This window comes from Mustela erminea, chromosome 11, assembly GCF_009829155.1.
Source record: "Mustela erminea isolate mMusErm1 chromosome 11, mMusErm1.Pri, whole genome shotgun sequence".
NCBI lineage: Eukaryota > Metazoa > Chordata > Mammalia > Carnivora > Mustelidae > Mustela > Mustela erminea.
The window spans coordinates 69284155-69310128 of record NC_045624.1 but is presented as its reverse complement, the minus strand read 5'-3'; the positions used below and the strand labels follow the sequence as shown (position 1 = coordinate 69310128).

Below are 25974 nucleotides of genomic sequence, written 5' to 3'. Positions count from 1 at the left end.
TAGTACTTCATCCATTAACATAGGAAATAGGATTTCTTGTTCTGTTCTTTGTGATTTGTACTTCCACTTCTCTGTCAATTATTCATTATTATGCTGCTTCTAAGAGGACATGAAGTTAACAATAAAAATTATATTAATAATAGAGTGAGTTATTAAAATTTAGTTTAATAGCCACTATATTTGTGATGATAATTATAGTTATGACTAACTATGATTATAACAGTCATTGTAATCATAATAACCTCAAGGATAGCTTAATGCTAATTACTCCATCATAAAGAAATGAGAATATAGAACTGTAAGTGAATATACTTATGATTGTAATGCAAAAGAATATATGTGGATATTAATTACTGGAGATTAGCCTTCTGGAGCAAAGAAAAATTTTGGTAAATTCAGACTTGGTTCAGATCTGCTCTAGGTCTCCTGAGGGGGGGAAAAGAAATCATTCTTAAAACTCAATGTCTTACATTGAAACTGATTTGAGATTTAGGGGATGTCCTGAAAAGATATGGGGACCTTCTTTAATTCCGAGCGGGCTAGAGAAAGAAAATATCATAGATCATAATCCTTGAAGCCCACTAATGGAAGAAGCTACCCCTCCATCAAGATCATATTAAAATACCTACAAATGGAAATTTCTGGGGGGCATTTTTATTGAAAAGGCTCCTGAAGCACTCTTGTCTTTTCATGTCCATTCCTACAAGCTCTAGGGGACGTGTCAGTTTTGGGAGAACAATGAAGTGTATGTGCCTAATAATTATGGAGATGGATGGGTGAGATTTTGCAATTCATAAATCTTATAAAAATCAGCATACTTGCCCAGTGATTATTTGTCTTGAACTCTATCTCACCTTACTTTTCCTTCTATCCCAGAAAGATGTCATTTTGTAAAAATTCCATGAGTCACATAAGAAAGCTGGTAACTTGGAGTGAATTAGTTCACCATTAGGCATCCAAGGTAGAAGAGGACAAACTGAGCCAACATGATCTTTATTAGATAGAAGAAAATGTCAAGCACCACGTTTTTAAAAGAAACGCAAGATATATTCATTTTCACACATATTTGCTGCAGATGGAAATTTCATTTCATGATGGCTGGTTGTGGACCCTGGCCAAGGGCTTATAAATACCAGCAAGACTTTTTATTGTATAAGACAGCCTCACTAAAAAAGCAGCCACCTAGAGACCCCAAGAACACCACCAGAGCTGGTTTCTAATGAAATATTTGACAGTAATGATGATGTCAAGGTTCTCCATTTGAACCAACATACATTTTTATGGAATCATAATAAAAACTTTGCATAATAAGAATTTTCAAGGCAATTAAGAATAAGAGTAATTCTTAACAGTTAGAAAAGTCCTATTGGAGAAGGGAAAGAAGGAAGAGAAGATTTATTGCCGATCTTCAGTGGTATGAAGTTAAATAAGTTTCAGTTACATCATGAGTGATGAGCATAAGAAATCTTGTATTGATTCTCAATCTGTAGTGAATATGCCAGCCAAGAATTTTCCAGAGCTTTGTTGGCTCTCCACACTCGGGCCTCTCAAGCGTCAGAGGCCCTCTCACCAGTAGAGGATGCTGTTCTTCCATACATAGGAAGCACCCCCCCACCCTCCCCCAGCCCCCAGTCGTCCAATCCCATCCAGAAAACCATCCGCACAGGAAGGGATTCCTATCAGGCCATTCCGTAAGTGTGATTTTGCAATTCAAACAAAGAGAAGAGAATCTTTCTCTCACCTAAAGTTAATTTAAATATTTTCGTAGTGATTTCTAGGTCTGTTATTTGTAAGAAAATGAAAATAATGGAGGGAAGTGGGAATGAAGTACATGTGGCTGCCTAAAATATAAATATCAGCCACTGTTTTCTCTTCTGTGAATTTCTAGCTCCCACGAGTGAATCTGAAAACAATGCATTTCAATGAAGGGAGGGTGCTTCTTGACTTGATCAGAATTTTCCCTCTGGTAAATAATGAGGCCAGAGTAAAGGCTGGGGGCTGAAAAGCAAATGAAAACAAGACAGTCATTCAAATTAATAATAATAATAATAATAATAAAAAGCTGAAGGGGGAAAATTTATCTCCAAGGGAAAATGAAAAAAGAATGAGAGAGAGAGATGGGATTTGCCAAGAGGGAAGCAGAGATAAAACATAAAGCCCAAGAAAATGAGTATAATAAAAAGGAAAATAAGAAAAGAAGTCGTTCCTCTGAAAAGAAGAGCTTGTAAAAATACAAGCAGGATAAAATTATACAGGGACCTTTCTCTCCCAGTAAGTAGCCTTTCATTCATTTGACAAGCTTTTCTTGAGTGCCTTGCACTTGCAGAGAACACTAGAAGTGCAGGCACAGAGCTGAACGGCACCTGGTCCGATTTCCAGGAATCTTAGCATCTAAGAGCAGAAATACAGCATATAGAAATGACAGTGTAGGGAAGAAAGTAATAAATGTCGGGAGAGAAATGGGTATCAAGTATTACATATGACACGAAGAGGGAGAGTTGTCCCTGTGTTGATGGATGCGTCAAAGAAGACCTCATAAGAGGGACAGGTTTTCAGTTTGACCCTTAAAGGATGAGTAGGATTTCAATAAGAGGATTTGGGCATTCTTTATAGAAAGAAGAAATGACATGATTAAAGGTTCAGAGTTGGAAAAATAATTTGTTTTTACTGTGAGTGCTTGAGGAGAAAAGGAGTGGGATGCCTGGCTGGTGAGAGGCTCTTAAAAATCAAATCATGAAGGCCTTGGAAAGTCAGGCTAAGAAGTGTAGACTTTGTTCTGCCAGCCAAAGTTTTAAAATCTGGGTTTGTGCATAATTTTCAAGGAGCCCGTTTAACTCCCTCTGTATCATTGTGATTGTGCTTTTTTTCCTCCTGGGAAGAAAGCCATTAGTTTTTTGTTTTTGTTTGTTTGTTTGTTTGTTTTTAGAGATTTTATTTATTTATTTGACAGAGATCACAAGTAGGCAGAGAGTCAGGCAGAGAGAGAGGAGGAAGCAGGCTCCCTGCAGCACAAAGAGCCCGATGCGGGGCTCGATCCTAGGACCCTGAGACTGTGACCTGAGCCGAAGGCAGAGGCTTTAACCCACTGAGCCACCCAGGCACCCCTGTTTGTTTGTTTTTTAATCAGATTCTCAAGTGAATCCATAACTCAAAACAATTTAGAACATAGAGAAGACACCTCTCTTAGGGTGTCTGCCCAGCTCACAAAGTCTCCCCTTTTTCTGGATATTGACCTTGACATATAAAGATGTGGCCTCTAGTGGCCTGAGCTGTATAGTCTGACCTTGCCACAATGGACACAGTTGAATGAAGCTGGGGAAGCAACTGATCCAGGCTGACACAATCAGATCCCAAGAGTATACAGCTGTGAACTGAGAAAACTGGAGGCAAGAGGGTGTGGGAAATTAGACCTCTTAGATAAAATATTCATGATTTCCTTATTTTCAGGCATCCATCCCTACTTTTATTTCTGCCTTTTATGGTGCTAAATTGTTCAAATCTCTTTTGAATTCTGTGAGATAGCCTCAGTATCCTTGCAATATCCTTTTCTCTTTTCTTTGATTGGCTAGCCAGAGTTGATTTCTTTCACTTGTAACCAAAGGAACTTTGACTGATATAGAAACTGTATCTCAAACACTGAAATGAGGCGTGAGAAAGTATTGGAATGTTATCACAGAGGCATGACATTATCTAAAAATCATTTCAGAAACATTAGGGTTGTCTTTATATTTTTCCTCTATCTCCAGTCTTCAATATCAAATCAACACTGTCCTTTATCCATTTTGTCTGCCCAAGATGTATAGTATCCATTCCCACTGCAGCAATCCTGGTTCAGGTCTTAATCCTTCTCTTCGTAGACCATCAAAACGAGCTAACTTCAGGCTCTAATCCATCCCTCACAAGGTTGACAAGTGTCTCTTGCAACTTGCGTAAGATCATATGCATCAGCTCAAAAATCTTACCCCACATGTTTCTAGTGAAAAAGTTGAAACTCTCCAGCATTCAGAGCTCTTAAGAGTCTGGCCACAATCTACCTTTCCAACATTATCAATCACAGATAATACTGTCAAAGTGGTCAGACTCGATTTCAGATCAGATCTTGGACTCCAGGTCTCTACATCCACTGCCCCCAATGTTTGAAATGATATTTCTTTTCTTTTTACCCTGGTCATTCAACATAGGCGACATCTGTGTTGTCCTTCCCTGCTCTAACTGGGCAAAACTGTTCTCTTCATCCTTTGTTTTCTTGTAGCAGAGTCTTCTATTACATTTCAACATAGTACAGCTGTTTGCTCACCTCTGCCTCCCTTTCTGTTCTATGAGCTGTGCAAGAGCATGTCTTATTTCTTTATCTTTATATTTAGGACCTAACACAATGCCTTCCAACAGTGGATACTTGGTAAATAGTTAAGAAAAATGGTGGACGTAAGAATTAATGAAGGGAATAAAGGAGACATTGCAAGAGAGGTATAGAGAGGACTCGGTGTGTAGCATGCTTAGTCTCAAAACATTCCAAGAAGGATTTGGTCAGCAGTGTCGGAGACTGGGCAGAAGTTTTTTTTAAAAAAAAAAAAAAAAAAAGGACTCAGGGTGGGGAAATGTCAGTGAATTCAGTGATGAGGCTGTGGTTATGATATATTCATAATATGAAGAACAGTGGCTAGAGAGGTTAAAATGCTGTTATGTGAGGAGGTGGGAATGAAGCAGAAGAAAGAGAAACAGGTTACTTCTTTGCAAAGTATGGCAATGAAATGAGGTTTACCTCGGGGAACAGTCGAGGAGTGAAATCAGAATGGTCCTACAGAAGCAGGCGGAAGTTGGAGGAGTTAGCATTGTCAGAAGAGAGAAAAGCCTCCTCTTTGAAAGAGGAAATAGGTTTGGATGCAATGATTATTTTGGAAGAAAAATGAGATTTCTTAAATCCAAGAAAAGAATAAATAGAAAGAACTGCAGTCTCCAGTGTTATTCATTTTCACTCAGCAGTACAGAGTATTTCCGTTGCCTCTATCAAGAACTCTCCCCCAAGCAAAGTTCATCCAATAGAGAGTCAAGACAAAGGTAGAATAACTATAATTTTGTAAAGGAGAGACGTTAAGGACATAAAGACAGCAAAGATCACTTGAATTGTATCCGTTTCACGTCAAGGGCACCCTTATAATCACATTTAGTTACACATGGATGGGCTGTAGAAACAGCTGGGTGGACCTTAATTTAATTTAACTAATTGATTTATTGGTTTCATTAATTGCTGTCAAAGGATACAAATACTGTCCCCAAGGGCCACAGTTTAGTTGGTCATCACTACAGCTTCTAGAAAAGTAATTGGATTTCTTAGTTTAGCCCTGGAGGTGAGCTATCAAAGAGCTAGCAGGATTTAACACTATAGTGCCATTGAAAATAAAGACAGAGAACTACCTATTGATAGAAACAGTGCCTCCTTCCTTCTCATTCTCCTCAGTGGCAAAGGTCTTTTTCCTTTAATCTTTTTTAATTCCTTTTTATCAGAGTAAATTTCCTTCATTTCTTCTCTAAGCACTCTCTCTACTATCCTTTTCTTTGGATTTCACCTTTCATTCTTAATCTTGGCTTTTCTCTAATTATCTTAGGTGGCATCAGATCTTCATACATAAATGGGAGATGAATCAATAAATAATTGATTAAACTGTTAACTCAGAAACTGACCCTTTGATTTTCTCTGTTGTGTTGCAGTCTTTGGACATAATGCTGAAGCCCAGAACCTTGAGTTACAGAGGTTTCTCTTTCTTTCTTAAGTAACATTAACACCTACTTGGGTTTGTTTGTTTGCTTGTTTGTTTGTTTTTAATATCAAGTGTTAGGAAGAGAAAATGAATTAGAATCCCAGATTTCTTACCATTGGATCTTTTCCCTATGTATATAGATGCTCTGGAATCTCAAGGAGAAAGAGCACTAAGTAAAACCTTCAATGGCTGGTTTACTCTGTAACATACTAAGGCAGAAGCAGCACTTTTAACCATGAAACAAAATCAGAGAGAAAAATATTGTCTTCCCTCCTTCCATTTTCCCTCTGATCCCCCCTCCCTTCCTTCTCTACCCAGATTTGGCATGCCTAGAACCTGTGTCAGTTCCCAGTAAAAACTAACAGTGCCGGACACTAGCTATATTAGTATATTAGTGTAGTTAATATACCTGGGAGAACATAAGCGTCTGTGGGTGGGGAACTAGAATGCTAGGCAAAACAGAGGCTGTGGTGTGAAGTGTAGCAGCATTCAAGGTTAGTCGATTATGCCTGTACATATAGGAAACATCCCCTTTAGATACTTTCCAAATATTTGGGAGAAGAATAAACATTTTGAGCTGCTCAAGACCAGAATCAGTCATGTAAATAAAATGAACCAATGAAATTTGAGCCATGGCCATTGATGTGACCTCATTCATTTGCCAAGTCTTATAAAGCCCAGGAAAATTCAGGTGTTAGGACATTCTTAGACTTCAGGGGCCTAAAAACATTTGTGCCCCATTTCATAATGTGTTCTTCCTTTGTCATATCCCTTTCTGTAATTGTTGGACATATTCACTGCAAAATGCAGATTCCCTTTTAAATATTTAAATTTTGATTCCCAAATTAACTTAAGACTCCAGTTTTTCTGAGAGCATATATAAAAATTATCTTACAGTGGCAGGATGAATGCAACAATGTGTATTGTGATTAATGCAGGAATAAAGAGGCTGAAGACATAGGGATAATTTCAATATTCCAATGTCAACTCATGGTTTAGAATAAAGGTTCTATAAGAGAAACTCTGTGTGTCCTAAGGACTGCTAGAAATAAACATGCCTATCTTAAATCTATAGTTCTTAGTTCTCCTATTTAGTTTGTGGTTCAACACTGCCTCCCATGGCATTTTACACTTGAATAACATATATCTATATTAACGTGTGTGTGTATGTGTGTGTGTATCTGGTGCCTTTGCTATTACACCATATTGTTGTTATAACATTAGGGAACTATTGAAATACTAGAGTTCAGTCTTTACAAAATAATAATAAGCTTACTTTAACTGCCTGTAAAATACAATTTGCTTACTATAGTGACATTCACATTGAATTACAGTACAATTTTGCATTGTACAATTTCTTAAGACCCTCAATATGTTTTTAGCTCTATGACTGTGATTTGATTTTAACTGTATACATAAAATATGAATACAATGACTACAGATGATCTGTTCTATGTAGTGAATCAAATGATCTCTATAGACCAAGAAAAAAAAAAAAAGTGAAAACTAACTCAGTGTTTTCTATCCAGGGAACTTTTTTTTTTTTTTTTTAAATCAACATCACTGTTAATATCATCTTGTCAGTTGGCGGCCCTTTTACGGAAGAACTTATTAGGCAATGTCTGATGCAAATATCATCGTAGCAGGGTCTTGAGTAGCTGTGCGGCTACCTAGACTCTCTGGGGCAATCAGCCCTTTTGATAATAATTCTGAAAATGGGTTCATGGGCTCTTACAACTAGAAAGGCTCTTAGAGATCATCTTGTACAAACAAACTCCGGCAATTGGGACCTACTTCTAGACACACAATGGATCTGGTTCTACCCTCACTATTTCACTTAGCTTTGCTTGGGCAGTACCGCTTCCTGTTCAGAATCTGGAGCTGTTGCAACAGTCTGAATAACTACCCCTGTGAATGCTTCAGATTTTATTTCATGTCCATTAACCTGAAAGCTAGCGTTTCTATGGCATAGCTCTTTTTATTTAATGTGAAGAATGGGAGCCACAGAACAGAAGCGGGACAAACCTCGAGGCGATTTGCACGAGAAATTAAGATTGCACAGCTCCAAGCACTAGCTGCCCAGCCTGCTGTGGCTGTCCTTGGAAACTGAGGGAACTGAGGGTCAGTCAAAGACCGACGAACCATGAGCTGCGTGCCATATGAGGTCCCTGAATCCTGCCCATTCTTCAAAACCCAGGTTAAATATCCCATCCTTCTTACTAGGATTAATAATTAATATCACTTCCCCTGAGTCCCAAGTGCTTTGTACACATCTTAACTTCAGTTGTCTAAGAGGCTGCCTGCCAGTGAGATTACGTAGTTCATTGAGAAAAGTGACTCTATCTTAATCACTTTTGTTATCTTCAGTGCCTAGAATAGAATAGTTGTTTAATAATATCTGAATGTAGAAGAAAATATCAAAGAAAAACGTGAGGATAGCATACTCTTTTTACTGAACATCAGGGAGCATCAGGAAAGGGATGTAAAAATGTAGGAAATCTCTTCTCCTCTTTGTTTGACCCAAAAAGCCTATGAATAGAGTCAGATAATCCTAACCAGTGTAGTAAATTCATTTCTGGAAACGAGGCACGTTTACATTGTCTCTGCACCCCTGATGACTCTGACCAGTGTTATTCAAATTGTTTACTCTTTGCTCAGGTAATTCTCAGGACAGCGCGTCCTCCCGTAATGTTAACCAACTACACACTCACAATACGTAGATAGATTGTAGAAAAATCACAGTGTTTGCTTTTGTAAATCCCCGCACACAGCACACAGAATTGTCATGGCAAGTCATTTTATTAATGTCATTTGAAAACCAGATTGACTTCAGGAGCTATTGTCTGTGATATTTTGCTGGGGTTTTCCTTCTTTTGGCGCTCCGTACTGTAGTCTTCACAAAAGAACACTAGAGGGATCAGCTTCATATTTTTCAGAGGGCTTTGTGTTAACCAAGCCAAGTACAATTATGGCTCTTCCCAGAAGAGGGAAAGAATAATGTTGGCAATAGGGTGTTACCACCCAGAACCACACAAAAAGCTGCAAATGTAACCAAAATGGCTTTCTCAGCCTTTATAAACCCAGAAACCTACGTGGCATTTTCCCTGGCTAACGGCAGCACTTTAAGAAATTACCTTTAGAAAACTGGTTAGAGGTCTATCGGAGCTTTGAAAAGACCTCGAAACCTGGGGAGGGATTGAAGGAATAAATAAGCAGACTTGTTGTTTAATAAGGCTGCCAATTTTTTTTTTTTTTTTTTTTTACTTCCAAGGGACAAAATCAAGTAAATGTCAGATTTTTCCCAGCTGGTAAACACATTCAGATTTCAAACTAATAAACCTCCAAAAGGAGTAGGGCTGACAATGACAAAGTAAAAGAATCATGAATTCCTTTTTTTTTTTTCCAAAATAGGATAGAGAAATAATTCAGTCATCCTTAATCTGGACATTTTTCCTCTTCACTTCGCCTAAATTGTGGATGTGAATAAAGACATAAATGGATGAAACAGTATAATTTTAGTGTTTATGGATGCATAAGAGAACTAATCAAGCTGGTGATCTAAGTCTGTCAGAACTTACACAGTAACTAAATCAAATAAAATTAAAGGGGAAAAAAATCCTCTTGTCTATAGTGTCACTCTATAGCTGTAATCTGTTGATTTCAGAAAGACCTTGTCAGCTCCTACACAGATCTGGTTAGTGAACTATCACATTTGCTGATCCTGTCACCCCCAGCCCCCATCCCAATCCCTGCGGTTTGCCCTAATTAAAATAAAAACCATACTGCTCTAATATTTGACCCTACCATTTCTCTTCTCGAAACTATGCAGCGGCTTTTAATTGCACTAAAACCTGGAATCCAATTTAAAATCGATTTGGGGGCTCTAAGTCCATGTCTCAGATGTTCTCAGGGAACTGACCCCACTGCGGGCCTCCCTGCTCCACACAGCCAGGGATGTCACTCCCGGCAGTCAGTCTGCTGGACTCCAGTAACATCCTGACATGATTCCCCTTGTTCTTGATTCTGCCTTTCTCTTCTCCAATAAATACACACTCGGCTAGAGCGCAGCCACAATGGCCTATTTCTGTTGGTTATGCCAGGTTGTCATTTATAGGATTTGATGTGCAACGTATCTTGTCTTGTTTCTTCTGAAATCAGAAACTCCATGCTTTTTGACTCCTCAAGAAGTCCACAGCATGGGGGCCTCCTGGGTTCTTTCACTGGAGGAGCTCTGAAAGGAGGCTCTTCAGTCTCTGTTTTTATAAGCCAAGAGTAATAATGTAATTTCAAAAATTTCTGGAAAGTTGCTGTGATTCTCTTCAGCCATCCCTCTTCATTCCTCACCCCTGATTTGGTCATGCCCCGCTCTGTAAAAAATAGAAAAAGAACTCTGGCTTTCCTATATTGTGGAACTTTCCAGCAATGTCCTTCCATAAAAGGGATGGGTCTTGTTTCAGAGCCAAAGGATCTGTCTCCGACAGTTTGGGCTGCATGGTGGTAGGGTGGTTTTGTGTGTGTGTGTGTGTGTGTGTGTGTGTGTGTGTGTGTGTTTATTTTTTATACTTTTAGACAACGTGGAAGTGTCTGGAATGGTGCCTTCAGTCCTAGCCATCCTAGGAATTACTCAGTGTTTCAGGGCCCTGAGCCAGTAACCACTGCCCAGCCACCTCTGCCACGTTAGCTCTGACAGGGAGGTGGATGAACTTGGGTTCAGGAAGGCCAGAGTGTTGGGATCTCCCAAGCTGAGAAGTCCACCACAAGATCAACAATAATTCTGATAGGCAAAAAGCACCCACCCCCTTAATTCCTACTCCCACCCCCTATAAAACCGCAGCAAGTGAGTGAGTTATTCAGATCTCACTCCCATCTGGGCTTCTCAAAGTTTAAGGCACCAAAACTCTTTGCAAGGTCATGACCCACCTATCCAAATGCTGGGCAACCCCAACCCCGGGCTGCACCGTTCTAGACAGGGCTCCTCTTTCTCTCTTTCTCTCCTTTCTTTCTTTTTCTTTCCTCCCTCCCTCCCTCCCTCCATCTATCTATCTTTCTTTCTTTGTATCTTTCTTTCTTTTGGGAGATGGCATGCCTCTTCTCTGCTGTGATGTTTGAGCCGTCTCCCTTGCAGCTTTCAGGCTGGTAGATGCTCCCTAAAGTTACAAGCTCCTCAACCTAGAACCAGAGAATTTGAACCAGTACACATCAGTAGGGTTAGGGTTTTTCTTTTTTAAGATTTTATTTATTTTAGAGAGAGAACACTGTGGGGGGGGCAGATTTCGCACTGTGCCACTGCGCACAGAGCTTGACATGGGGTTCGTTCCCTTGACCCTGAGATGATGAGCTCAGTCAAAACCAAGCTTTGGATGCTTAACTGACTGAGCCACCCAGGGTTCCCAGGTTGAATTTCTAATGAAATTAAATGTGAAGAAAAAGGTGAGGCTTTGTTAGACTGTGGGCTTTTCAAGAAAAATGGATCTCTTTGGTTGCCGGCCTTTAGACTAGGTGTCTTGCTCTGGCCAGCTTTACTCATTTGTGTAAAGTGCTACTCTAACCAAGAGGTTGCACTGTCCTTTTTATTTTATTTTAAGATTTTATTTATTTGATTTTATTTATTTTTATTTATTTATTTGATTTATGTATTTTATTTATTTTATTTTTATTTATTTATTTATTTATATGAGACACAGTGAGAGAGGGAATACAAGCAGGGGGAGCAGGAGAGAGAGAATCAGACAACCTGCTGAGCAGGGAGCCTAATGTGGGGCTCGAACCAGCACCCTGGGATCAGGACTGGCAGATGCTCAACGACTGAGCCCCCACCCCCACCCCCACCCCCCCCCACACACACATGCACTTTGTTCCCTGCGAAGGGGAATCAAAATGGGTTTCAATCTTGCCTGCTTCTGACGGTTATGACTCTGACATATTATTATGCATGAGTCTTAATAAGTTCATCTATAAAATGGGGTAGAACTGATGGTATGCCCACTTCTCTCCCTTATAGTCTATGCTCACTTTCCTAATATTTTAACATGAGTGGTCCAAGTCTCCCTTGGTAATCTAATTGAATGGTTATGGAATGTTAAATCTCTTGGTAGTCTTAGTAATCAAATGTTAATCTCTGTTCTGGTCATAATGTAACCCTTCTAGGGGCAGGAACCTCATGTCTTATGTTGCTTTGTATCTTCAGTACCTTCAGATGTGCTTGTACAGCAAACATTGGTTGAATTAATGAAAGGCAGGAAAATCTACTTAGTCTTCAGTTTCAACCCTGCTGCCAAAAAGCTATAAGTAACCTCCAGCAAGTCATCTGAGTTGCTTGGGCTAGTTTCTTCATGTGTAAAACAAAATGTTTGCAGTACAGACGCTTTGGTTCTCTAAAATCCTTGTTCTCAGTTAGGAGATTATTGTGACCTCCAGTTCCTTTGTCTCCTGAATTTTCATCATCTTTGGCATCCCCTTGTGATTCAGAATTCAGGCTCCAAGCCCACTGCTTGGTTTTGTATCCCGGCCCTCCCACTAACAAGCTCTGGGTTTGGGGGCAGTCTCTTCAACCTCCCTGAGCCTGTTTTTTAATCTTTAAAGTGGAAATAGTAATGGTACTATCTCTGGGGAGTTTTGGGGATGAATAAGTGGCTACATTCATGCAAAGAATCAGAAAAATGTGGGATAAAGAGTAGGTACTCAAGAAAATTTCACCTTAACTATATGACTGCCTTTCCTTCTCACATTTTGAATTTAGATAAGTAAAAGTAACGGGTATTTGGGACTTTGAACAGAATTCCAGTTTTTATTTCAAACTTTTTCTGATCAGCGATAGTCTAAATTCTACACATAACCTAACTAGGTGTCAAGTGTAAGGAAAATAATTGCTTTTTAAGAAGCCCTACATGCAATAACCATCCCATTTATCAAGAATTCGACTAATAACATCTTCTAAAAACCAGTGTAGTATGTGTCCTTATGCTAATCCGAAGCCACAAATCAACAGACTTCAACCAAGTTCAGCCAGTCTTGACTTATGTATCTTTATCTTCATGAGGAAGATTTTTATTTCCTTGCATTTAAGATCAGTTTTATTACTTTCTTCTTTAAGGAGTGAAAAAACTTTTCACTTTAGAAATGAAGAAACATTGATAAAGTCACGTTGCTTGTTCTTAAAGTTTTTAATTGTTACCATTATTAACCTTGCTTCAGCCACAGTACCAGAACATAATTTTCCCTGTGGTAGAACATGGTCATTTTATCTGTTCTGAGCAAAGTTTGTGAAGACTGAAGTTGAAAGAGCTGTGAACTATGGATAACCCATACATTCCAAAATGGTTGTTACATTATTATTTTTCTCACAATTATCCAAAAAAAAAAAAAACAGATTTATTTAGTAAGGCTCAGAACAATGAAATAAATACAGTACTGATTTCAAATGCAAATGTCATGTCATTCCTAAATGAGTCAACCTTCAAAAGACAATGATAAATCAACCAGATAATTTCTGTGTGTCAAAGAGTTTTAAAGGTGATAGCTAGTAAATTGAAGTACACATCAAAGTTTCTCAAATAAAAATGTTAAATATAAGTTACTTCTTCATACACATCTAAAACCTGTCAAGTGCAAGGGAAAATAATCTGTCTCACCCCCACCCATTAACTGAACAGATCACAGAAGTAATTGGCATCTTTCCACCTCCCAGGATTGGCCCCAGAGTAGAGTGGCAGCATCATAATTCCAGCTGTGTGGGAGTATCACTGTGTTCTAGCCCCTCTAGCAGCAATCCTGGCAGGGCTATAATATGTCCAAATCCAAGTGGCAATGCCCAGCACACAGTTAGAATGCCAGATTCAAAAGCCATTTCTGGATGTGTCAAGGCTTGAGACTGTTGAGTTCTAGCTTTTGGTCATCTCTGCCAAGAAGGACAAGGGGTGATTTATCAATATATGTGCATACCCCGTGGCAATGCATTTTGAGGAGGATTCTGGAAAACAGTGAACTTCCCTTTTTTAAAAAAAAATCTTACTCATTTGACAGAGATCACAAGTAGGCAAAGAGGCAGGCAGAGAGAGAGGAAGGGAAGCAGGCTCCCTGCTGAGCAGAGAGCCCAATGAGGGGCTCCATCCCAGGACCCTGGGATCATGACCGGGGCCAAAGGCAGAGGCTTTAACCCACTGAGCCACCCAGGCGCCCCAAAACAGTGAACTTCTTTCCAGTCAAGCAAGCAGGGTCTTGAGCTATAAGATGTGGGTGTTTGAGTTAATGACAACACCTATTTTCACCAGCTCACGAAGCCTGAGCCCCCCAGGTTACATGTGTCTTACGTATTTTGAAGAGAGATTGATGCTACCTGTTGTTAATTTATGAAGTGAGTGGGCTGAGAATTAAGGAGGCGGATAAATCGTGACATGCAAATGATTTTTCCTCCCCCTATGGATCAGAACCTTAATCATAAAATAAATATTCTTACTCTTCATGTGGATGATGCAGGTGATCTCAATTCACAAGGGCATGTAAAATCCAGTATGTATTTTCCATTCCCAAGGCAAGAAGATTTTAAGTCAACTGTTTCCTTTTTATTGGAATTTGTGCTTATCAATGATTGCCACATAAACAACGCGGCTGGCGATTACAGAGGAGCCCAATTACTTGATGCACCCTTCTCTCTTAAGCCAGAGTCCCTGCGCTGTGCCTTTAAGGCGGGGATGGTGGGGGTGGGGGGGTGGGGGGCTTGCTCCCAACTCCGGGCTGAACTCTGCCCTCCAAGGCAGTGAGTCAGACTCCACAGGCTCAGACAAATGGAAATTCCCCCTGTGAGAGCCCACAGCATTCTGCAGCGAGAAGACATCAGAGTGCCTGAGGGAAATATTTCCCCTCCCACCTACTTGACCTCCTGGCTCCGAGTATTCTTTACTGAAAGGTCCAGAATGTCCTGAAAGCCTCTGAAAATTGAAAAGTGTAATTCATGACACAAGCAAAACTTTTCCTTCCCCATCATCTAGGGCCACCTACAGAAAATATAGGTACGGGCCAATGCCAGATTCAGAGCTAAGGGAGTAGACCCATAGCCAACTTTCTTTTCAGCCTTTCCATAGTACCTGAAACACACACACACACACACACACACACACACACACATGCATGCACGCACAGTTCCAAGGGATCAGAAGAGAAATTCTGTGAGAGACTACAGCTCTTCCTCCACAGTGTGTGTGTGTGTGTGTGTGTGTGTGTGTGTGTGTGTGTGAGAGAGAGAGAGAGAGAGAGAGAGAGAGAGAGAGAAGGAGGGGAAGGAGAGAAAGTTACATCTAAAAGCTAATTTTTAACAACTTTTTAGAAGAAAAGAGAGATTTAGAGCTGAGAAAGAGGAGTAAGAAAGGAAGTGGCGGGGGGGGGCGGGGGGGACAGGGACAAGAGAGGGAGTGGGAGAGAGAGCAAGATGATAAACAACAATCAAAACAAAGTTTCTTCTCCCTTCTTCCCACACTTGCAGATTTTTGGGGGGCAGCTTCCAACCTTGCTGACGTTCCCAACATCAAGTTTTAAAGACATGCTCAAGAGCCCCACAAAACTCAGTATGTGGACACCCTAGAAACTTTCTGTCTCTGATGGCAGCTCTAAACCTGGGATGTGGAAGCGTTGCCTGCAAATGCTGCTCTTAAAAAGAACTCTATAGCCCTAGGAGCTGTTCCCTTTCCCTCCTAAGCCCCCAGGGAGAAAAACTGTGGTTGCCCGGCCATATCCACCCAACCCGCAAGCCAGTGGTCCCCTGGAGTCCAGCTCAGGACCACCCCCCGCCCCCCGCCCCCCCCCGCAACCCCCCCCCCCCCCCCCCGCACTGGCTGGGGAAACCATCACAGACTTTTGTTTGTAAATATTTCTGACCTGTTTGTTCAAATGTGCAAAATAATATCAGAAAGAAACCAAAAAAGTAATGGCTTTTTTTTTTTTAAGTTCAAAGAAACTTTTCATGTGAGGCACAGGTAAAGTGAAATAGGACCTTATTTTATATCCCCAATCGAGGAATGAGATAGATGATTTATATAAGGAAAACTTTTTCCTAAAAGCAGAAATTAAAGTTTACTTAAGCTTTATTTCATAAGTGTAGTGCAGTATTAGCTTGTAAACTGACGTTGATATTTACTAGGTTCATGTTCTGTAATAGTTACTTGATTTAAATTTAAATACTAAGGTGGAGATTAAAGTTCTGCTAATAATTTAGTCTTAATTTAAAAATGTAATCCAAGAAGATATAACTTTTAATAACTTAGATTCTTTGGGTAACAGCACAACCTTCCTTAGTTAATGTTGTTAGCCTAGCAACAAATTTATCCACTGATTCAATATCTTAGATAATAATATGAAAAGATTTAGAAACCATTGCAATATATTATTGATTTTATTTCCCTCCTAAAAAGAGATTTCCTTGGGTTTCCTTTCTCCGGTAACCAATTCTTTAGCCTAGAATCCAAAGCCTTTTAATCATCTGGTTATTTTCTTTCTCCTTCCCTTCCTCCCTCCCACACTCCTTCTTTCCTTCCTTCCTCCCCTCCTCTTTTTTCTCTTATTAATGTCCTTATGAGCTTGGATCCATCTCTTTATGTCCCTATAGCTTTCCTCATGCTATTTCCCTCTTCTGGAATGGTTCTCTAACCCCCTCACTCTGCCCATTTCCATCCTGCTTATCCTCCAGAGTCTAAACAGAAATTTGCCATCAATTTCAGTTCTTCCCACTGGATTTTCATCTACAGAGGGTTAACGTATGGCCTCTATTGTGCCTGCTTATATTTCTTAATGCCCCTCAGTAGAAGACATTTTCTCTGTCTTATTCTTTATCATGGTCATACCCCCCTCCCCAACTACACCTGGCATAGCCTCCATGTTTTAAAACAAAAAAACAAAAAACTAATTCCCTGAACAAACCCCCCAACCTTGCAATGAACAAGACAGAAATCATCAGAGCAATAACTTAAAATTTTTTTCTCAGTCATCTGCTGTGGTCTGCTAACATAGAGATGGAGTTTTCTTTAGTGCATACAGATACAATTGCAATACAGAAAAGTAAACCTTTAGATCTCAACCCCATAGACCTGTCAAGTAAAATGAGCAACTTGAATAATCATACCAAGCCGAATTCCCAGAAGTTCTCCTCACCCTGGGTCTCCAGATCACTACCATCCCATACAACTATGGGGATGTGTCTCTGAAAATTGAATTGACTAAATGTGTCCATTTGTCTGATTTGGTTTGCCTAATCAATACAAAACAGGTTTACTACAAGGACCTTTCGAAAGTGTTCTTGTCTATTCCTCTAAAAATCTTAGACCTTAATCTGTTTTCATAGGATCAGCTACTTGAACTCTTCTTTATTTTCCAGAGTCTTCCATTTGGCTTATGAAACACTCCACCAAGTTGCCTAAAGGTAGATATTAATTTACTCACAGAAACTGAACTGTTTTCCCCTTAATTAAACATTGCCTTCTCAACCGCATTATATGCTTTTCAAATGAAAAAGACAAAACAAAACAAAACAAAGCCCCTTCCATTTGCTGAAAGGGTTGAGGACTTTTTGAAGCATTTCAACTGATTTGTCAGAAAGCAATATGCACTACAGCTGTTCTCTACCCCTAAAGCTGGCCTCTCAGATTTTTTCCAGTGTCTTTTTTTCAACTCTCTCCCCGCCTTCAGGCATACTTTTCTTCTCTGTTATTGCTCTTTCTTGCTTTCTCTTTGCCTGCACCCTTTCATTCCCAACTCCTCACTTGTGTGTCCCAGAGGGGGGAGACAGGGGTGTGAGTGGAGAGCACAGTCACTTTGGCACACATCCATATCCCTAATGGGCATCAGAATAATTCACTAATAATCACTCAAATGCAACCAGAGCATTCAACACAGAAGAAAATGTGTAAGTACATTTTCTAAACAAGCTATCCTGCCCTCTATGAGGTTAAAAAAAAAAAAAAAAAAAAGGTACACTGCTTGGGGAAAATAACATATACCTCAGATCTCCTGCTGGATATAAATCAATGTGTTTCAGAAGTCTAGATTTTTCTGTCTAGATTTTTCTGCCTAAGCTTCAGAACTTGGAGTACAGTTTTCATATTCTTAAAACAAACACCAAGTTTAAGAGACATTAACTTGAAATCAGGACATTTTATGGATCAAGATCTTGTTTTTCATCAGTATTAACTGTTTTATGTTCTTTCTCAGGAGTAAATTAAGAAAACAAATCAAAGACAATGCTGAACCTCTCAAAAATGAAAACTAAAATGCTTGATCTAAGAATTATAAGTGAGTGCCTTTGGTTCAAGGTAGAAAGGGAAGGGGTCAGAATGAAACGACAGTGACCTCCCCTGAGAATTTATAGGTTCATAAGTGTCAGGGGTATCACAGAGTTATATCCAAAGCTAGAGAACAGAGCCAGGCAACAGGTGTGGCATCTTCCTTATAAAATGTGGGATATTGGGCGGGGGGCGGGGGTGCCTGGGTGGGTCAGTGAGTTAAGCCTCTGCCTTCAGCCCAGGTCATGATCTCAGGGTCCTGGGATCAAGCCCCACATAGGGCTCTCTGCTCAGCAGGGAGCCTGCTTCCCCCTATCTCTCTGCCTGCTATTCTACTTACTTGTCATCTCTCTCTGTCAAATAAGTAAAATAAAGACCTTAAAAAAAAATTTTTTTTAATGTGGTATATTGGGTGCCTGGGTGGCTCAGTTATTAAGCATCTGCCTCCAGGTCAGGTCATGATCCCAGGGTCCTGGGATGGAGCCCAACATTGGGCTCCCTGCTTAGCAGGGAGTCTGCTTCTCCCTTTCCCACTCCCCCTACTTGTGTTCCCCATCTCACTGACTCTTTCTGTGTGTCAAATAAATAAATAAAATCTTTAAAAAAATAAAATGTATATCTATCTATCTGTCCTCTATGCTTTTATATATTTATTCATCAGTGCTTATAACATTCTAGGCACTGTGTGGATTCTGAAGATGTGGGGAAGAAGAAAACAAAGTACCCGTTCTCCTGATCCCTGCCTCCTAGTGGAAGAAGACTGAGAAAGGAGAAATAACCAGATAAATGGTATGGCAGATGGTGATAAGCAGTAAGAAGGGAGGAGCTGTTTCTTTAAAGAGATTAATTTTAAAACCTCTCACAGAGATGACATTTGAGCAGAGATCTGAAGGGAATGAATGAATGAGTCACGTAAATAACTGTGGGAAGACTGTCTCAGGCAGTGAGAATAGCAAGTGCAAAGGCCCTGAGGTTTGTCGAGTATGTTTCAGGAATAACAAGGGGACCTGTGAGGCTGGAGCAGAGTAATTGAAGGGGAAACAAGTATGAAGTAAGAAAGTCAGAGTGGAGAAGGGCACATCCCATAGAAGGCTGTAAGCATTTAAATGGGCTCTGGATTTCACTCTCGATGAGATGGGAAGGATTTAGATGGTTCTGAGAAAAGAAGAGGCATAACCTTAAATATTTTAAAAGGATCATACGGCTGCGTATGTAGAATAGACTAAGATAGCAATGGTAAAAGTGGTCATAGGTGATGATGCACCTTGAAGATAGAGCTACCAAGATTCAATAGATAGATTGGTGCAAAGAATGGAAGTGGGTGGGGGCAGCGAGAGTAAGAAGGAAGGAAGATCCCAAGGTTCTTGGCCTGAGCAGTGGAAAGAGAGAGTCGCCAGTTATTGCAATTTAGGATACAATTGAGTCAGGAGAGGGGATTTTTTTTTTCCCTCCTTTCCTTTTATTATTTTTTTAATGAGAGAAATTACACCATAATTATTCTGATGGTTATGATCCAATAGAGAAAGAAAAAAGTTACTGATACTGGAGTGTTATCCTCAAGTAAGGGAGAAGGGACAGGATTGGCTTTGGTTAAGAAGCTGGGAAATTCAACTATAGGAACAGGAGTCAAGATAGATATCGGTGGGTTGTTAGAGGTGGTATTGGGAAGTTGCAGACATTCTCTTCCATTTGGTTCTATTTTCTCTGGTCTTTGATGAAGAATTAGGATAAAGGATGTTTCTCACTATCCCCCTCACTTTACCCTGACCCAGTTATCACCTCTATACCACCATCCAAACCCTTTCCTGTGCCCCCTGCCCAGAATAACTTGTCCATAACCAGCAAGCTATTCCCCCTTCCCACTTATTTAGTGTTTTCTTTCAGCCCATCCTTACCCTTCTCCACTTGGATCTACATGGCTGGGGCTGGGAGATTGCAAACATACTTGTGCAGGCCCCCTGCCCGTTGCCTGCCTTCTGCCAGTAGAAGACGGTGTGGAGAACAGAAGGTGGGAGGGAGGGAGCCGTTTCTTGCTTCTGGCTCTGATGGTGTGCTAGTCGTTGGCAGTTGTGGCCGTGGGAATCAGAGAACTCTGGACTCTGGCAGCCCAGCCAGGGCAGCACCTTCTTAGTGGTTCTAGCCTGGGTGAAATGGATCCCAAACTGACTGTGGCAGTTTCTCCAGTAGCCCAGCAGCAAGGGCTGGCTTATGGGCATCAGCAGCTTCTGATCCCTGAGAATCCACTCACCCCTTGTACCGCTTCAGCCACCTCCTCTCTCCTTTCGTTCCTCGCGTCCTGCCAGACATATTGTAACCAGTTCCTTGAATAAAATTCCCACACTAAACAGCTTCTCTTTTCTTGACCACCAGTCTCTGTATGATACACAACCAACACCCTCAACCCCCTTTGCAAGGCTCCCTCCATCTCCTGCCTTAATTAAAATGGACCTTTTCCTCAAGGACACTGTTGCTTTTCAACACACTCATAGGTCACTGTTTATTATCTCATGCCTCAACTATTCCCGGTCCAGGATAGAGTGTTAATATTGTCATCTCTTCGGGGCGCCTGGGTGGCTCAGTGGGTTACGCCACTGCCTTCGGCTCAGGTCATGATCTCAGGGTCCTGGGATCGAGTCCTGCATCGGGCTCTCTGCTCAGCAGGGAGCCTGCTTCCTCCTCTTTCTCTCTGCCTGCCTCTCTGCCTACTTGTGGTCTCTCTCTGTCAAATAAATAAATAAATAAATAAATAAATAAATAAATAAATAAATAAATAAATATTGTCATCTCTTCTTATTGCTGCAGACTTCCTGCCTGTTTTCTCAAATCCTGCTCATTTAGACCAATTCTTTTTGATTTTACTAATCTTTACCATCCCATCAGTACTGAAGTACAGTACTTTCTTTAATGAAAGGTTTTGGCATCAAGCCCCAAACCTGGTTTTTATCATCCAAGTCCTGTTGAAAGCCTGAATGATCTCCGTGTCTGCATGGATGACCTACTGACCCATCCAGCATCCTCTGCTTTCAGGTGTTTTGTTTTTGTTTTTGTTTTAGTTTTTTCCTCTCTCAAGTTCTTTCCCACTCCATTTTGGCCCCTCATTCTTGTCATTGCTTCTATTTTACCCTTTTCATAACCAAACTCACTAATTCCCCTTCTTATTCACAAATCCTCCCACCTCTCCTACCTTTAGCATACTGGACTAGGTACCTTGGCCTTCTTTCAACCTCATCAGCACTCCCAGTGGGTTGAGCCCTCTCTTTTCTCATACTTAGTCATTAGATTTTTTTTTTTTTCTGTCTCTCCTCATTTTCCTCCTGAGATAACCTCGTTTTATGATTCATGGTTTCAATAGCATTCTTGTTGATGTCTTAACTCTCTTACTATCTTTTCGTTGATAAAGGTCCAGCAAAACCCCAATCCTGAGTTATCCAATTCTTTTTCCATGCCTGTACCTGCATAGGTAAACATAGCTAGGGAGGAAAAAAAATCACATAAAATAGCAAAGTGGTTAATTCCTTTAAAACTTCAGAAGCCCAGTCTCAAACATGCTATGAACTTAACCAACTCTGACTATCTTAATATCTCTAGTCTACACTATCTCACTTTTTCCAATGACTTAAATTTATTTTTTTAATTTCCTTAAGTCTTTGGCCCACCCTTCAGTGCCTTTGCTTTTAGCACATGGTGATCTCACATGTTAATTCATAGAGCAAATAGATGTCCTAATAGGGCTTCTCCTCAGTTTCTTGACAGCAAATGCACTAACCCATATATAGATGCCCATCTTTCTTTCTTCCTGACTATCACCAGAAAGGGGCTATGAAAGATTATTTTTTCCACTTTTGCTTTAATTTTATCTCTTCACAATTCTCAGAAACCTACCACTCTTTATTAATGTTTTTCTCTGTTTTTCATCTCAAGTTTTCCAAGTACTGCTTCCCTTTTAAAAATTTTGAGGTAAAATTACATTATGTAAAAAATTACGTAAAATTAACTATTTTAAAGTATGTAACTGAGTGACGTCAGTACATTCACAGTGTCGGGCAACCATCTCTTCAGTCTAGCTCCAAATATTTCATCACCCCAAAAGAAAACCTGTTTCCACTAAGCAATCATTCCCCATTTCTCCTTCCCTATAGCCCTTGGCAACCACTAATCTGCTTTCTAGCTCTGTGGATTTACATATTCTGGATACGTCACATAAACAAAATCCTGCAATATAGGACCTCTGTGCCTGACTTTTTTTTACTTAGTACAATATTTTTGAAGTCCACTCAAATTGTAGTATGTATCAACACTTCATTCCTTTTTGTAACTGAATAATATTCTTTGTAGGAATATACCACATTTTATTTATCTGTTCATAATCCGGTGGACATTTGGGCTTTCCCACCTTTTGGCTACTGTGAACAGTGTTGCTATAAACTGTCTGTAAGTTTTTGTGTTAAACACTTGTGTTCAGTTCCACTGGATATATAGGAGTGGAGTTGCTGGGTCATATGGTAATTCTATGCTTGACTTTTCCAGGAATTGTCATTTTCCATAGTAGCTTCCCATCCAATTTTGAACATGCTCGTATCTCTCTAATTGGAAAAACAAAATCTAAACCTTATGCCCTTCTTCAGCTACTAATCTTTCTCTCATCTCCTCTAAGAGCAACTTGTTGGAAAAAGTTGTTTATAGGCTTATCCTTTTCTCCCCAGATATCAAATGTTGACATTCCTCCAGACCCAGGCCTATGTAATTTTCTCTTCTTTTCTCTACTGTTTCCTCCATTGATTCTGGCATCCCTCCAATTTGTTTCCCAAACTGCAGCCAGTATGACCTTTTCAAAATGCGAATCTGATCATGCCACCCTTGCTTTAAATAATCAGAAGATTTCTCTTGCTCTTGGATAAAATAAAAATTCCTAACCTACCTGACCCTGCCTGGTCTCATTCCTTTCTAGTTATTCCTCCCACCACGTGCTCTGTTCCTCTAGAAATCCAGCCATATGTCCTCACATGTCCTCACAAAATGTTCTCACATTTTCTCCTCCAAGACAAGACCTTTCTCTACCACCAAATCTTCAATTTTTACTTTCCATTCTTCACATTTTTGTTCATCCAGCAGTTCTTTGAAGCCATCCTTGACTTCCACGATTTGGTAAAATCTCAGTTCTTATGGCACTGTTGTCTCGGTCAGTTCAAGCTGCTATAACAAAAATATGGTGCCTTAAAAAATAAACATTATTCCTCCCAATTTTGGAGGCTGAGAGGTCTAAGATCAAGGCACAGGCTTATCCCATCTGGTAAGATCCCACTTTCTGGCTTGCAGATAGCCACCTTCTTGCTGTTATCCCCACGTTGCCAAGAAAAGAAGCAAGCTTTCTTATGTCTCTTATATCTCTTTTTATAAGGACACTAACCCCATTCATTTCATCTCTGTGACCAAAGTACCACCCCAAAGCCCAACCTCCAGGTACCATCACATTGGGGATTGGGCATATAAATTTTGAGGGACACAGACATTCATCCCATAGCAACCGTAATAAATCGGCTGAATGGTGATCCTCCAAAATTCATATGTAAAAGTCCTAATCCCCGGTAACTCAGATTATGACTGTATTTGGAGACAGGGCCGTTAAGAAAGAAATTATAGTAAAATAAGATCATATGGGTGGGATTTAACAATGTGTTCTTATAATAAGAGGGAATTAGGACACAGATAACATACAGACCAAGGAGGGAGGTAACCATGTGAATATACAGGGAGAAGCCTGCTATCTCCAAGCAAAGAAGACACCTCAGAAGAAACCAAACCTGTTGGCACCTTGACCTTGGACTTCTACCCTCAAGAACTGTGAAACAATAAATTTCTGTTGTTTAAGCCACCATGTGTGGTATTTTGTTATAGGAGCTCTAGCAAACTAATACAATCACCGAGAGTCTTTCCGTTTTGATCTTCAAAGTCACCTTGTAGTTCAAGATGCAGCTGGGGTGGGGGGGAGCAAAAAGATAAAAAGGACTCTGTTCCCAAATAAGTCATTTTCCCTTAAACAGCTCTCCTAGAAGTCACACACAACACTCACTTCATTGGCCAGATGTTGATCTCATGACCATGCTTAGATGCAAAAAAGTGTTGGGAAATGTAATTTCTCTGGCTCACTGATACCCTCAATAAAACTAAGATCGCCCTTGCTAAGGAAGAAAGAGATACTAGAAACTGTATGGCAGCTAGCAATCTCTGCTATACGTGGCTAAATGTCAGTATAACCCTGGAATTTACTGATGAAATAACTGATGAAGCAAACTAAACCCATAGTATTAATTAGTTTGAAGGTAATATATAAACACAATCTATGTATTTTTCTGTTTTTAATGCATTAGAGAATTTGGTATATTGGAGTATCCAGTGCATTAGTTTTGTGATTCGCATTTAAATTGTATAATTACATTTTGTTAACATTTTGTTAAATTACAATTTGTTAAACTTTTATTTTAATTTCAAAGGCATGGAAGAGTGTACTAAGTTTATAAATAATACCAAGGCATTTTAAAAGAACTTAAATTTCATATTTCAAAGTTAAATTAATTGGATGTCTTAAGATTTACTTAAGTACTTAGAAAGATTTTTCTTATTAATTAGACAGTTTTGGATCTTTTAAAAATCAAGTATTTTAAATTTATAAATTTAATTTAAAATGTTTAAACAATTTTAATTAATTAGGTTTAAAGATCCCCTTGAAAGTGGTTGCTGAAACAAGCTACATTGTTAATAGAATAATAAGATTCCTAAGTTGAATGTAAAAGATTAAGGAAAAATTAAGTTGGATCCATAATATGTCAAATATGAATTGAAAATCCAAAAGAATTGTTAATGGTTTTTTTCTGTGCATAGAAACTGCCCTCAAGGACACTAGAAAAACTTCACATTGACAGGCACATGTTTGTAAAAGACTCAGATGAGTCAGAGTGATGAGTTCTGAGTATTTGGGTTCATTGGAATTTTTAGAGCAAAAGAATGTCGTGATCATGTTTTTGTTTCACAAGATAATTCGGATGGCAGTGAAATGTCCATTCCTACTTTTCTGCCAGGTGATCCCTACTCAATTCTTCAAGCCCCAGCTCCAAGGTCACCTCCTCCATGAAATCCGAACCAATACACAGCCCCCAAGCAGCACTGAGGGCATCTGTCCAGTATGGTATTGCATTTTGCTCATCCTATATTATGACCATTTTCTTTTATTGAGGTCATTTGTGTCTGTCTCCTCTAGAAAGCCATGAGGCAATACTGCCTTATTCATTTTTAGATTTTTTCATGTGCCTAACATGGAACCAGATACATCATAGTCCTACAATATATATTTCGATTGGACAGAATGCAACTGAGATGCAAAACTTGGGACTTGATTCTGAATTCAGAGTAGAACATCCCACCCAAGTATAGACATCACATGACACTCTACCTCAGACACAGATGATGTCTTTTTTTTCTGCCATTTTCTAATTTTTACGGCAATCATAATTAAATAAATAAATAGCTAGGCATGATTATTAATTATTTATGTCCAAGACATACCTCGCACCACAGAAAAAGAACTGGCTCTTCCAGAACTTCCTATCAACAGGTTTTCAGCTGTGTACTCACTTGCAAATGATTACACATTCGCAGGAAAGAAATGTGTTTTAGTTGGAAAAAGTCCCAGCAGGCCCATTGGGTGGGCATTTGATTCCTTGATAAAAAGCCAAGTCCTGCTGTCTGGAAAGGAGGAAATTAGAAAAGGGGCAAAGGACCATTTGCTTCGGGGCCTGAAATAACACCAATTTCAGCAAGAACTATGGGCAGCAAGATAGCTGAATTAAACAGTGGAAAGAAAAATTGCTAAGACTTCTTTAGCTATGAAATAACTTAGAAAATAACTTCAAAATAATTTCCCAACCCATGACAATATTTTGACCAAGAATATA

At 39.7% G+C, this 25974-nt stretch overlaps 1 pseudogene; it reads right to left on the bottom strand.

Annotated features, from left to right (window-relative positions):
- LOC116568769 overlaps positions 1–20241 on the bottom strand; it is a 54520-nt pseudogene extending 34279 nt beyond the window's left edge.
- Positions 20242–25974: the final 5733 nt, after the last annotated feature.